The following is a 16,236-nucleotide window of genomic DNA, read 5'->3' as shown; positions in this document are numbered from 1 at the left end:
TCTGAGATACACTCCCCTCTTATTCAAATAAGAATGACTTTTTCTAAAGTCCTTCTAAGTAATTGTAAGCTGGAAAGTTGTTTCACTCTGTCTTTTATTGTATTCTGTTGCTCCAGAATCCATTTAGAAGGTTGATTTAATGTTGCTTCCAAGGAAAGCCGAGAAAAGCTGAGGCAACTTCTTAACTTTTCTTTGCCACTTTGACTCCATCTACAACTGAGCCTTTTTGACCTAATGCATATAGAGGTGAAGGAATCTTTATCAACCAAAGTTAAGTGCTTCGATATTCTTTTTGCATATCCTTTTCTATGCTCTATCTAAAGATTATTGAATGAACTGTGAATATCCCATTTTATTCTACTACTAAATATAAACTACCATGGTAGTAATCTGAGTCAAGTCCATCGACATTGAGGACATAAACAAAAAATAATACATTCCTTGCTCTTAAGTGTTCACATTTTAGAAAATGCTATATGTGGGGCATTTTATCAGTAGGATATAAAATCCAAAAGGTTCTTAAAATGCCACAGAAAAGTAGATTGCTATGCATTTTCTTTAGTGTTATTTTCATTAATCCAAAATAAATCAGTTTCTAATGTCAATACATTTGATGGAGCTAAGGACTTGCATTTCAAGATCTTAATTCTCTGGCACAGAAATAATTCAAAGCAGCTATCAAATTGATGGTAAGGTCTCTGCCAGAAATGACAGGTTGCATTTTCCTGAGGATGGTTCCATTGGATGATAACAGTAGGATAATCAGCCTGGAAAGAGTTCTGTGTTCCTGGGAACACTGTCATACTCTTCCAATGTTAGTAGTAAATATATGGTGATGAGGTGACTGATTCTTACCAAGATTTGCACCTCTTGGGTATGGATTATCGGGAGGTGCTAGTTATATCCTTAGCTAATTGTTTAAACTTTTTTTTTTTTTTTTTTTTTTTTTTTTTTTTTTAATTTGGAGGGCTCTAAAATGAAGGGTCAAAGATCATCTCTACTTTTGCCTGAGAAAAAAATAATGGACATTGTAGTAGTGGTTTTACTCACCAATTACGTCCTTTCTGCTTATCTTTATTGCTTCAGCCAGGATGAATTGCTTGGTTAGTTACAGTTGAGCAATATTCATTGTTAATGGTAACTTAGATGATTGGGCTCTTATTCATAAGAGTTGTTCACTTTTGTTATGTACATGAAAGACAAGGTTGACTAGAAGCAAGACCTATATTTTCAAAGGAGGAGTATCAAGTTGTTCCCAGAGACCCTGGCAACAGAATGCTGGTCTGTCAGAGGACAACTACTAGGAGATTGACTCTCTGGCATAATTTGTAGCTCTTTCTTTCTCAAGGTGTTTCATTATTTTAGAATCTCAAGAAATTCTTTATTGAGGTGGTTATTGATCTGGATCTTAAAGGAACAACAAAAATTTTAATGTGGAAGTCCATAAGCATTTTTATACAGCCAATTATGTTCCAGTATTATAGTAAGTGCTTTACAATAATCTCATTATAACATCATCATAACATTGAGATTTGAAAAAACTGAGGTAGAGATTAATTGATTTGCCCATTGTTGCACTGTTAGCAAATATCTAATACATAATTTGAATTTAGGTCTTCCTGACTTCAGGCAATGTACTCTGTACAGTGTGTACTGTGTCACCAACTGTTTTAAGTCAGCCAACAAGTATTTATTGCTTACAGTATGATACACATTGTGTTAAATAAGGGGCATATTAATGCAAACAGGTAAGATGGTTCATATCCTCTAGGGTGTTACATTAGAATAGGGAAAGCCTGATATGTATTGCAAGTCTTAGCCACAGAGGATTGTTTTAGATTGAGAAGACATAAAAAAGGTGACTAGATTCATAGAGCAGTTGATTTTTTTCCCTTTCAGGAGGCATTGATTTAATATTCTTCTTCTACCCATAATTGAAAATTTAAAGAGGAGGTCATATTTCTGATAATAGAGATCAAATAGTTTGATAAGTTTCACTTAAGCAAGATGATACTGATATGAATTATCAATATGATAGAGAACTACTCATATATTTATAATACTTTAATAAAATATTTTAAAGTTGTTTCTTAACAATAACATCTGAGACAGTTAGTCAAACTATCATTATCTCAGTCTTATGGATGAAGAAAATGAATCCTGCAATTTTAAAAGCAAGAATTTAACTCTGGGTTTCCTCATTTTTCTTTGTGATGGTTATGGAGGGGAATACTGTAGTTGGGCCTAGTGGTCTACAGGTTGTGAGTGGGGGAGGAGATTAATGGTATCTCTAGAGTTCTCAAGCTTGGGTTCTCAAAACTGTCCCCAATAGTATCCAAGAGGAGGTAACACCAAATACAATTTTCATTACACTAAGTTGATATGGTCTGACAGGAAAATCCATTTTTTAACTGAATGACTAGAGTGGAAAGGAAAGATGAGAGAAGAATACCATATGTTGGTATTTGCCTACTTCCTGCTTTTGCCCTGGATTTCATAAAACTCAACATATTATAAAATAATGATGATTTTTAGGGTATTTTAAACTTTCTTTTCCTAGAAGTTTAAGTTAAACAGGTCTTGCTTAATTGGTATTGAACATTTCTTACAGTGTTTTCAAGCTTGACAAAATGGGTTCAATCTAAGTTCAGTTGGAGACTTCAGCTGACAAACCTGCTGTTGATTGGCCTCAACTGTGTTCCCATCCCTAGGCAATATCAGCCTTCCCTAGATCTGTTCTGGGATGAAATAGCGCTGAGAGCTTCAATTTTGCAGGAACTCATATTAGAAGCTATTTCTCTTTTAAATAATAACAGAATTCTCGTCAAAGTGGGCAAGTAGTAGAGTTTCATAAAGCTGACAAGGATATTGTGGCCCTGGATTTGAATCAAATGTTTAATTATTCATTGAAAGAAGGTTGTTTGAAGCCTTCACACTAGAGAAGGCTTTATTGGTTTTATTACTTAGGGAAAGTGATAATTTTGTATTAAAAACATAGAGACCAATTTCTTTGTTAAACAAGTCTGATAAAATGCTAGTCAAAATATTTCTGTTAAATAAGAGGAAGGAGGTGCTATGCCCATCTTCTTGATACTCCCCTCTCCTCCATCCCCATTCTAGCTTTTTATTTCTTTTATCAATATTGTGGTCTCCAAATCCAGAGGGACTACTATAATAATAGGTAGCCTTTAAGATATTTTTGAACTTGAGAAACAATCTGACAATTTTTTTGTATTTATGTCAGCCTCAGACTAAAATCTTTGGCTGACTCATAATAACTTGTCCCCTTGCTTCAGACACTGTCTTAAACCTCAGAGGAGTCAGGCATTCAGTTAGCTTAAGTTGGGAATAATCATGGGAGGTCATCTGAACCGAATCAGGGGTTCCAAAATGATTGATGTACCTCAGAGGTCATGTGGTGCAACAGGAACAGATAAACTTTATAGTAGGATAAGAAATAGGACTATGTCAGTGGAGGACACATATTGTATAAATATCAGTGGGCAGATCCCAACAAAACAGAGTGTACTCTGAGCCTGTCAAACAAGGATCATTTTTACTAAGTGTCCAGGGTTCATCAAAAGACTGGCAATGAAGATTTGGACTATAGCAAGACATGAAAGCACCTAATAAATAGAAGGGAACAATAATCTGTGTCACTAAGAAAGACTTATGCTCCTGAAATCATAGGAGAATATATACTGAAATCAGAATAAATAAAATAGCAGGAACTGAAATGGATCTGAAGTTAGAAGGTTTGAGTTCAAAACCCAGTTCAAGTATTTACCATTGATAAAATCTTTGGTATGCCATTTCATATCTTTGATTTAAATTTGCTCATCTTTAAAATAATGAATTTGATTTAATGCATTAACTGAGAGAGTACTTCAGTTCCTTAAGAAATAATGAATATGAAGAAATCACAGTGATATGGGAAGATGTAGATTAACTGATGGAGAATAAATAAAACAAATGCAGGAAAACAATGCATAATGACATCAAATGTACATCAAGCATCAAAGGAAGAAAGAAAGAAAATAAATAAGTGTCATATATCATAATGGCCAAGTTTGGCCTCAAGAAAAAGAGGAAAAATGAGTATCATACATTGATTATACTATCAGAATCAATGTATGCATCTCTCTGTCTTTTTTCTTTCTTTCTTTTCCTTCTTTCCTTTTTAAAATGAAATATAACTTACATAGAGAAGGAGGGGAGAATATATACTTAAAATAAATGTGGTATATTAGTAAAAATGTAATAATAATTTTTTTAAATTTTAAAATGATTAATCTCTAGTTTATGTTCTTTCTATCTCTGAATTCAGTTTTTCATGGAATAGATGTGAGAGCAGGAAACTTGAAGAGAGAATAGTGCAAAAGAAAAATGAAAAGAATATGGTTTCTAGTCTTAGCTTTTGCATTGTTGTGTGGATTTGAACCTTTTAGATCCAATTTGCTCTTCTGACAAATATAGGTTGTAGACTAAAATATGAGTCCCTCCACTTCTAAAATTCTGTAATGGATGATTGGGTAGTTGACTAAGGGAATGAAATAATGGGATGAGAAATGTTAACAGGACTAGAGAGTAATATTGAATTTTCTATAAAGGAAATGGGAGAAAAGTCTGAAAAGAATCCAGAGGTCACAATTTGGAGCAGATTTTCTCTAAGGTATTTTCAGCCCTTAAGTTTCTATGACTCTTGGCATATACCTATATCTCACAGACCATACCAAAATAATGTCAGGTGGGTACTTGATTTGGGTATGAAGGGTGATATCATAAATAAATTAAGAGAGCAAGGGATTATTTACCTGTCAGATCTTAGGAAAAGGAAGGAATTTATGACTAAAGAACTAGAGAACATTATGAAATGCAAAATGGACAACTTTGGTTTACATTAAATTAAAAATGTTTTGCACAAGTGAAATCAACACAAACAAGATTATAAGGGAAGTACAAAGCTGAGAAAAACATTTTCCCAGACAATGTTTCTCAAAGCAGACTTATTTCTAAAGTATATAAAGAACTGTGCCAAAATTTGTAAAAAATATAAGTAATTCTCTGGCTGATGAATGATCAAAGGATATGAAAAAACAATTTTCAGATGGTGAAATTAAAGCCATCTCTAGTTACATGAAAAATTCTCTAAATCATTATTTGTAAATTATTATTGATTAGAGAGATGCAAATTAAAAAAATTCTGGGACAAGATCTCATACCTCTCAGATTGGCTAAGATAAGAAAAAAAGAAAAGGAGAGAAAAAGATAATAATAAATATTGGAGGAGATGTGGGAAAATTGAGATACTAAGTCATTGTTAGTAGAGTTGTGAATGTTCCAATCACTCTGGAACAATTTGGAACTGTACCTGAAGGGTTAAAAAAACTGTGCACACTCTTTGATCCAGCAGTGGCACTACTGGGTCTATGTCTCAATAAAATCATAAAGGAGGGAAAAGGACCCACATGTGCAAAAATGTTTGTAGCAGCTCTTTTTGTAGTGTCAAGGAACTGGCAAATGAGTAAATCCCCATCATTTGGGGAATGGATGAATTAGTTATGGTATATGAAAGTAATAGAATATTGTAGTGTTATATAAATCATGAACAAGCTGATTTTAGAAATGCCTAGGAAGATTTACATAAACTGATGCTAAGTGAAACAAGCAGAACTAGTAATACATTGTACACAGTAACAGCAAGATCGTGGGATGATCAACTATGAAAAACTTGGTTCTTCTCAGTGGTTCATTGAACCACTCCAAAGATCCAAGGCAATCCCAATAACTTTGGATAGAAAATGCCATCTGCATACAGAGAGAGAACTATGGAGCCTGAATATAAATCAATACATGCTATATTAACATTTTTTCTTTTGCTTATGTTTTATTCTCTAATGTTTTTCCTTTTTGTTCTGAATTTTCTCTTCCAATATAATTCATAAAAATGTTTATTAAAAAAAATGAATGTACATGTATAACCAGAAAAAAAAATCTATGATTCTATAAGAGTCAGGATAAAGAGTTAAAGATAGGAAGGGGAAAAAAACTGATGGAGATGAGAATAAACAAAACATTAGAAAAATGTCAAGAAAAGCAGATATATGTTGTTTTTGTTTTGTTTTTCCTATTCATGCAACAATTTCATAATCGAATCTGAGTTTGGCTAATTTAAATATGAGCTCAAAGAATTGATTTATAATTCAACAAGTATTTATTAAAAACTATAAAGTTACAAAGACAAAATGAAAAAAGTACGTACTCTCAAGAAGATTAATTTTTTTTTTGTTTGTTTCTTTTTCATTTAGAAATTTTAGGTTGTAAATACATATTCATTTTTTACATATTTCTATATAAAATCATGCTGAAAGAGAAAGAAAAAAAAACAGAAAAATTAAAGCGATATGCTTTGATATACATTGAGTTGCCATAGTTTTCTTTTCAGATGTAAATGGCATTTTCCATGCAAAATTTATTGGAATTGACTAGCATCACACAATCTTGCTGTTGTTGTGTACAGTGTTTTCCTGTTTCTGCTCACTTTACTCAGCAACAATTCATATAAGTCTTCCATATACCATTTATTCAGCCATTCTCTAATTGATAGATATATATTCATTTTCTACTTCTTTGCTACAAACTTTTTTTTTAACTTAATGGTCTTTTTGTTTCTTTTATAATCTCTTTGTACTATAGATCCAGTAGTGACACTACTGGATCAAACCATGTAAGGTTTTATAATCGTTTGAGCAAAGTTCCAAAGTACTCTTTAGAACATTGGGTTTGTTAACAATTCCATCAACACTACATTAGTGAAAGAGCTTATTTTCTTATGAAAGAGGCAAAATGTTCATATATAGATATGTGAAATATAACTTTAGTATAAAATAAAATAAATAAATCATGATAAAGGTAAACTTGGAAGACAATTCATGTACCCTAAACTTTACAAATCCCAAAATCCTCATAAGAAATTTTATAGCAACATCTTCTGAAACCCATGAGTTAAACAAACATAAAACCCTTAAGTAGACATGGTAGAATAATGGATTCATGTATTAGTGAAACATATCAATGATCTTAGAGATCATTGAGCCTCAGGAAATTACATTTCCAGGTTCTTTCTCTTCTTACCTTTTCCTCTACAAAAAACCCCATCACATCAGATTGTTCCTATTCTGAATAACAAAAACTAAAAAAAAAACTATTTGTTCCAAAGAACCAGTTGTTTATCCTGCTTGTAAACCTCTAAGAAAAGGGCTGAGCTTTTTGCCAACTTGTATCCTACCTTCCACTGTCTCCTCACAATGCTCCCCTCCCTTCCCCACATATATATACCTGGCTATGGTCTCTACTTTCATATTTTAATCAATAACAGCAATAGCCATAAAGAAGACAGGAATATTATGGATGAGCTTATTATCTTCTGAAATTGGTCACTGTGGAGACAAACAGTCAGGCCCTGAGCAGCAGGGGGCTGCTCCTTCACTCCTCCACAGGGAAGCAGGCTCTGTCCCCCTAGTCAAGGAGTGAGAAATTATCTTGTTCCTGAGTAACCAGCTCATGAGATATAGATGAGAACAGAACAAGAATTAGAATTGCAAAGTTGGAAGGGGTCCCAGGGGTCATAAAGTTCTACCTCTAGCCAAGGCATAAATCTTTACAATATACAATAAGTAGTCATCTTATCTATACCTGCACATACCCAGTGACAGGGAACTCACTACACTTTTTTTTTTTTTTTTTTTTTAACAGAATTCTATTACTGGAATCTTCTGTTTTATGGGAAGATTTTCCTCATATTGAGCAGAAAACCGTCAAACTGTATCTTACCCCTGGTGTCTTCATCCCAGTTCAAATGACACTTCCTCTAAGAAGGATTCCCTGATTCCTCTGACTGTAACAGCATTCTATAACCTCCTATAACACTTTGTTTTGCAATGTTATAATGTAGGTAGCATTTAAAATACTGCATCGATCTATGTTTTTGTTTCATTTCTCTCAGATTAAAATCGTTACTGTCTAGTGCCTGTAAAGAAAGGATACTGTGTCTCAGTTAAACTATATCTATCCTGGCACTGAAGAGAGACTTGCATTCAATAAATGCTTGATAAATATTCGCATGACACTCATGAGAAAGAAAAATGGGTGATAAACCTAGCATTTTATCAACTCATGTTTGTGCTATCACTTCTAATGTGTATGTGAAATAGAGAGATATTAAATAAGGAATTATTATGTAAATGACCAGCTTAGAGAAGTTTATCCAGGAAATTTTTGCTGTTACTGAGTTTTTGGTTTTTGTTGTTGTTCTGTTTTGTTTTTAATTTCCTCTAAGCTGGCTGAGTAATCAGAAAAACAAAAAGAGGTTCTCAAGAACAATTCCTGTTGCCTCTCATTATTATCCCCTTCTTTCCCCCTTTCCATTAAGTTTTTCTTTATATTTCATGTTCATTTGTATTAGAAAATTCTTGGAAGGCTTTATTTCCAAAGTATGTGAATTACATAAGACCGCACCATTATAAATGTTATGTTCTTCATTTATAAAAGAAATGGAGTTGAATTATGACCTACTTTATTCTGAATGCCTTGTATCCAAGATCACATTAGATTGGTCAGGGTTTTCTTTCATCTGCCTCATCAGTTTATAAATACTGAGATTCTAATTCATATAAATTTTCAGTTTTTTTTTTTGTTTTCATAACAGCTGTTTTCTAGTCCTGTTTATCCTATTCTGTACTTTTGAAGCATTTTTCTCTGTCATTGTTTTTGATTCTATATCTTCTTCCTCTCTTTCTGTCTTTTTGCCTAATTCAATATCTTTTTAGTTTAACTGTCTGTCTTTGTGTCTCTGTGTGTGTGTGTCTCTTTCTCTGTCTCTTTCTGTCTATCTCTGTATATAAATAGATATATAGAGATACATATAAATATAGATACCCATTTCTCTCTATCTCTCTATTTTTCTCTTGTTTGTGTTTCTTTCTTTTTTCCATGAATAGAAATTCAGATATTTCCCAATAAAAATTTCCCAATTGAATTTTTACTTTTTAAATAGCCTATTAAGCCTTCATTTCATATCCAAATTTGATAAACATATCTATTCCTTTACATAGACTTTTGATAAAAACTCTGGAGTGTAGAAGAAGAGTGATATATAGAGTGCTAGATTGTATATCTCTTCAAGTGGACATCTTTAAGCATTGTACATGCTTTACGACTAGTCATTCAATTTGCTCCAAGTCTATTTAATATGCTGTTGTCAAAAACACACATTACTCAGTCTTTTCTATAATCTGTTTTTCTCATGTATTTTAATAAGATCAGGTAAACCATATATGCACTATTGCCCTGATTGAATAGCCTAATTATTTTGATACTTCAATGAAATTGTGCCCTCACCAATATTCATAGGTCCTCCAACAAGGCAGAGTACAACCCATGCATCTCATCCTGTATAACTCTTGTCTATACTAAAATTGATGATAACAATAGTTAGCATTTATATAGTATTTTATGTTTAAATATACTATATCACTTGATCCTCCGTTTTCTTATTTAAATTCTTCATAGGGGAATGTCCATATTTATGAGTAGGTAAATTCAGATACTACAATTTTTCAGTTATTCTCTAATTAATGGCCATCTACCTTTATTTCCAGTTCTGTGCAATTTATCTTTCAGTTATACTTCCTTGTATCATCTTTCCTATACAAGTAATACCTTATATCTTGCTTACATATTGTGTGCCTCTATATATCCTTTAGATGACTCATAACTTCAATTTTTTGGAAATCCTCATTTTATTTTTACCTACTCCTAAATATGGATATTCCTCAAAACTCTATCCTGGGTCTTCTTATTTTCTCCATCTATATCATTTCAATTTTTTAGTCTCTCATCCTGAATGGATTCACTTATTTCCATTTTGATCATAACCAGAACTATTTGTCCAGCTTTAACCTCTATCCCTATCTTTAGTCTTGCATATCCAGTTGTCTCTTGGACTTTTTTAAATTGAATACCTCACAGATAAATTAAACCCAATGTGTCTAAAACTAAACTCAATATTACCCACTTTTTTTGTAACTTTCCTCATACTGTTCTGAGTGTACCCCTATTCTACCAGTCACCCAGACTAGCAACATAAGCATTTTCCTCAACTCCTCATATTCAATATATCCTGTTGCTTCTATCCTCTTAATATTTTTCATATATTATTCCTCTTTTATATTACCATCAGTCTGATATAGGACCTTATTTTCTGATGATTGAAGTACTACTATAGTCTTCTGGTTGGTCTCTCTAATTCAAGTTTTTCCCCATTCTAGTAAATTCTCTATTCACTTGTCAAATCAATCTTCCTAAATATATATATATGTATATGTATATTGATTATGTATTTCTTTTAATGGTTAAATTATAGTTTTCCCTTATTTCCAAAATTAAATATAAAACCTTATGTTTGATATAAACAATAATTCAAACCAACCTCATTTTTTTCAGTTTTCAAAAATCTTACTCTCCCCAAATGCACTCTATGCCTTTTTTTTTTTTTTTTTTTTTTTTGTAGAAGACCAAATATAGATTTACTTTTAGTCCAGTTTTAGTTTATTGTAAACCTCTTGGTCATTCTGCATCTTGCCTAAAAGTGGACTAGGACTGAGCTATCCCCACTTCTCAGGCTCCCCCACCCCCATTCCTTAAAGGGGAATATGGTAGACTCCTTAGCTGAGGAGCTTTGGCAAATTTTCTCAGAAGCCTGACTCCTAGGACACTGGCTTCAATTACAAAAAAGTGGCTAGTTTTTACTACTAGGGTCTTCTGGCTGGCTTACCAATTCAGGCACTTTCAAAATGAGCTACAGCTCAGGAAATTGAGGCCAGAAGGACACCCTTCAAAAGGGGTCTGAGGGACCTGTTGTGTGCCTGTTAGCTGCTGCTTTTCCATAAAGCACTGGAATAAATTCACAAGTGGTTCCCCCCCTGGTTTTGCTCCCCCCACCATGTCCCTTCCGAGTGGGGAAAACTACAAGTGGCACTAATGGGGGGAGCTAAGGGAAGTTTGTCTAGGAGGATCATTAAAATGAGAAAAAAAATATATATATATATAAATACCATTGCAAATTATGTAAATATTAGCTACCATTACTTTAAAAGATCCTATGCTAAAATTGAGAAATAATACTCCTAGGAAAGTGTTTCTCAACACTATAAAATAGACCAGTTCTTTGGATGGGTTTTTCCTATGGGGGGGAAGAATCTTGGAAACTGCTCATAGGCCTTAAGGCCTATGGGGGAGGAAGCTGGAGAGGCCTGGGATGTGTGGGAAGACAGAAGAACAGAGGTAGTTATCCTGGGATTGAGGAAACTGGGGAGCTCCAACTCCAGGGAAGAGATCCCCTAACTGAGGCTGGAAGGCATGGGGCTGAACAGCTCATGGTTGGAGGGAGAAGGTGATGAGGGACTGAGAATGCTGGCAAGCTCTCTCCAGGCCCAGAGAATGGCCTCATTTCTCCTTGAGGGAGGCGTAGATCTTGAAACAGCCCATATTAGTGGTGCTATTCCTTAGAATGATCTCAGTGCGGTAGTTGCCATTGCCCAGAGAAGGTGGCAGCTTCACAGGAGGTATTTTGAAGGTGGTTTTGGGCAGGGAGTAGGTTCCCTTCTTAAAGGGGCAGTGACAGGGTAGGCCATAGGTATGGAGAGGCTCAGGGCAGGGCTCCCCAGGTGGAATGAAGGAGTCAATTGTCTCACATATATCTTGATAGGTGCAGCTTCCAGTCTTTTTAATAGAAGGGATTTGCAACCAGAATCCAGGAGCCACTTCTTTATCCAAAGCTACCACTACCTGCAAAGGAGAAGTAATGGGTACAGCAGTCTTGATCTCCAAGCCAATGGTTACTTTTCCAGGGATGTTGATACTGGGTCATCTTCATTATCACAGTTTTGTCAAGAAAAATCATTGACCATATACAGGGAGAATGGACCCTTACTAGCGGGAGCAGGCCTGGGAAAAGACACAACTAAAAGCACGAGGAGAGGAAGGGACTTCATGGTGTCTGTCAGTCAGCAGATGCCTGCACTCTATGACTTAATGACAATGGCCTCCTTGTTGCTCTCACAAAACATACTATTTCCTAGTTTCATTCATTTTCATTGACTTTCTGCATGTGTAGAATTCATTTCCTTCTAATTGCTGTTTTCTACATTCTTTGGCTTCAAAATCCCATAACATTTATTAAATGCCTATCATATCTGTTAAGCTCTGGAGATGCAAAAAAGATGAAAACAAAGCAAACAAACAACAATAACAATGACAAAAACTCTCAGGGACACAATATGCAAGCTATTCTATGTAAACAGAGGCTTATACAGTATGAATTAGTGATAAAGAAGGTGGGGAAATAAGTACTATTAAGGAAGCTCAGGAAAGGCTGTTTATTGAATGTTGACACAGGATCACTAGAAGATTTTTTTTTTTCTTTTTAAGGCTAATTCTTTATTTCAAGAGGGAATTTCACTAAAATAGAGTTGAAATTTGCAGCTGTAATTCTGCCTACTTTCTTTCCTCCTGTTCATTTGTATACCTGTTAAGCAGCTATCTGCATTATTTTTCCATGAAAAATGAAGAACCTGCTCTATAAACAGTCCATGCAATTAAATATAGTATTGTAAATAAACATTTTTCATTTTCTTGGTATTTCCTATGTAAATTGTTATGCTTCACTCTTAGTTTCTATGGATGTCATTTAGGATGCTCTATAACTATTTAGGTATTCATCCTATTAAGAAAGAAAGTCAATTTGGAATTATGTTCCACTCATGATGTTATACATGCCCAATTACCTGCTATTCATGAAATTATACATGTTCAATAATTACTACTTTAATTCACAAATACTCAAAAGCCCATCCATTTTACAACACATTCTTTCCAATTTCTAATAAGAAAAAAATGAATATCAAAACAATTCTAAAATTTCACTCAACATCCAGCAAACAGGCAAACATTAATAAATATCACAATAGTACAAATAGTTGAGATGATAGAAAGACTGCCACATTAATAACAGTCTTTCATAGTTATGATAATTAACTGAGCCATTCTGAAAAAAAAATTGGAGTTTTTTAACAAAATGGCTAAAATGTTAATCGTCTCCACCCAGAAATTCCTTTGTGAGGCATCTAAATGTTGTATGACAAGGATAAAAATAATTAAAAAAAAGTATACACACTAAAATATTTGTAGTAAGATTTTCATTCATAAAAAATACATACATGCATACATACACACAGACACACAAACACAAATACACATATACCTATATATACATATATGTAACTATCAAAATGAGTAAAAATATAGAGAAGAAAAAATACAGGATTGTATTGGGATATTACTGACTATAAGAAACAATAAATGTGATGAGCACAAAGAAGCATAAGAAGACAATGTGAATATAAATCAGAAAATTATAAATTATACACAAGGACTTTAATAAAGTAAATGTAAATAAAAACAACAACAAAGAACAAAACTGAAATTAAGTGTTTTTATATTATGATAAAACTTGATAAAGAAAATGTATAAAAAAGGAAATTCCCCCCTTCCTTTATAAAGGTGAAAGACTATGGATGTAAAATATTAAGAATGAGGCCAGATTCTTTTTGTGTTGTATTGTGTGTGTGTGTGTGTGTGTGTGTGTGTGTGTGTGTGTGTGTGTGTGTGTATAGGTTAGTTTTAATGAAACTCCTCCTACTAGGTTAGTTTTAATGAAACTCCTCCTACTCTTTTATTCTTTTGGAGAGGAAGATAAATAGGGTTAAGTGACTTGCCCACATTCATATAACTAGTAAGAATCTGAGGCTTCATTTGAACTCAGGTCCTCCTAACTCTAGGGTCTCTATCCATTGAACTGCCTAGTTGCCCCTTATTCTTTTTGTTGTTGTTGTTGTTTGGGTTTTATTTTTTTGTTTGTTTGTTTGTTTTTTTAGGAGTGGCTTTCTATAAGGGGAAATTATAAGAATATCTTCACAAATGTAAATGTTATAAAAGCAAAGGCAATTTGCTATTCTGTCATTTTAGTTACATCTGACTCTTTGTGACCCCATTTGGTGTTTTCTTGGCAAAGATACTAGAATAGTTTGCCATTTCCTTTCTAAAATGAGAAAACTGAGACAAAGAGTGTTAAGTGACTTCCACAGTATCACACAGTTAGCGAGTAATTGTCTAAGACCAGATTTGAATTTATAAAAATGTCTCCCTGACTCTAGGCCTAGCACTCTACCCAGTGTGCCACCTAGCTACCTCTTAAAACATATTTCAATATTAATTTTTAAAATGTGTTTTAGAATTTTGCCAGGAATACAAATGAACCTTGCTTACTTAAATTTTGCAAAGTCTACTATATTCCCCTTTTTGAATAGTATCTGCAACGGCTCTTTGTGAACATCGGTATGACATATTACTTTCTCTCATTCTGATGTCCTTCTATCTTTCTCTAAACCTTTTTAAATAGCATTGACAGGAGCTTAGCAATCCCTTCTTCAAGTTCTTTCATTACCCCAGGAAGTAGATCACCCAGGTCTGCTTATTTGAATTTATTGAAGGCAACTTGGTTCTCTCTCACTACTTATTCACTTATCTTTGTTTTCACTTCTCTGCCAATGATTTTTGTGCTTCCTTTTGCAGCACAAAAAATTATTCTCCTGAAAGAGGAACAGATGCAAAATAAAAGTTGAGTAGTTTTGCCATTTTGTAAAGTTTGAAACTGAAGCTTGTGTGTGTGTGTAAAAGGCTGGAGTGAATTTATTATGCTTCAGGTGAAGTTTAAAAAAAAAGAAAAAAAAAAGCAGGGTGAGCAATCCTAATCTCAATCAAGCAAAACCAAAAATAGATCTAATTAAAAGAGGTAAGGAAGGAAACCATATCTTTTTTTTTAATTAATAATTTTTATTATATATATATTTTTATAATATTATCCCTTGTATTCATTTTTCCAAATTATCCCCCCCTCCCTCTATTCCCTCCCCCCGATGACAGGCAATCCCATACATTTTACATGTGTTACAATATAGCCTAGATACAATACATGTGTGTGAATATCATTTTCTTGTTGCACAATAAGCATTAGATTCCGAAGGTATATGCAACCTGGGCAGACAGATATTAGTGCTAACAATTACATTCACTTCCCAGTGTTTCTTCTCTGGGTGTAGCTACCTCTGTCCATCATTGATCAACTGGAAGTGAGTTGGCTTTTCTTTATGTTGAAGATTTCCACTTCTATCACAATACATCCTCATACAGTATTGTTGTTGAAGTGTATAGTGATCTTCTGGTTCTGCTCATTTCACTCAGCATCAGTTGATTTAAGTCTCTCCAAGCCTCTCTGTATTCCTCCTGCTGGTCATTTCTTACAGAGCAATAATATTCCATAACCTTCATATACCATAATTTACCCAACCATTCTCCAACTGATGGACATCCATTCATCTTCCAGTTTCTAGCTACAACAAAAAGAGCTGCCACAAACATTTTGGCACATATATGTCTCTTTCTGCTCTTTAGTATTTCTTTGGTATATAAGCCCAGTAGTAGCGCTGCTGCGTCAAAGGGTATGCACAGTTTGATAGCTTTTTGGGCATAATTCCAGATTGCTCTCCAGAATGGCTGGATTCTTTCGCAACTCCACCAGCAATGTATTAGTGTCCCAGTTTTCCCACATCCCCTCCAACATTCATCATTATTTGTTCCTGTCATCTTAGCCAATCTGACAGGTGTGTAGTGGTATCTCAGAGTGGTCTTAATTTGCATTTCTCTGATCAGTAGTGATTTGGAACACTCTTTCATGTGAGTGGATATAGTTTCAATTTCTTCCTCTGAGAATTGTCTGTTCATATCCTTTGACCATTTATCAATTGGAGAATGGTTCGGTTTCTTATAAATTAGGGTCAGTTCTCTATATATTTTGGAAATGAGACCTTTGTCAGAACCTATGTTTTTAAAAATATTTTCCCAATTTGTTACTTCCCTTCTAATCTTGTTTGTATTAGTATTATTTGTACAGAAACTTTTTAGTTTGATGTAATCAAAATGTTCTATTTTGTGATCAATAATGATCTCTAGTTCTCCTCTGGTCATAAATTCCTTCCTCCTCCACAAGTCTGAGAGGTAGATTATCCTCTTTTCCTCTAATCTACTTATTATCTCCCTCTTTATGCCTAAATCATGGAC

The 16,236-nt window shown here is 33.8% G+C and overlaps 1 pseudogene; it reads right to left on the bottom strand.

The window, feature by feature from the left end:
* Positions 1-10,547: 10,547 nt before the first annotated feature.
* LOC141553601 (ganglioside GM2 activator pseudogene) lies at positions 10,548-12,070 on the bottom strand (annotated as a pseudogene).
* Between the last annotated feature and the right edge of the window lie 4,166 nt (positions 12,071-16,236).

This window comes from Sminthopsis crassicaudata, chromosome 2 (assembly GCF_048593235.1).
Source record: "Sminthopsis crassicaudata isolate SCR6 chromosome 2, ASM4859323v1, whole genome shotgun sequence".
Lineage (NCBI taxonomy): Eukaryota > Metazoa > Chordata > Mammalia > Dasyuromorphia > Dasyuridae > Sminthopsis > Sminthopsis crassicaudata.
The sequence above is the reverse complement of the archived record's forward strand: the minus strand, read 5'-3'. Positions and strand labels throughout refer to the sequence as shown.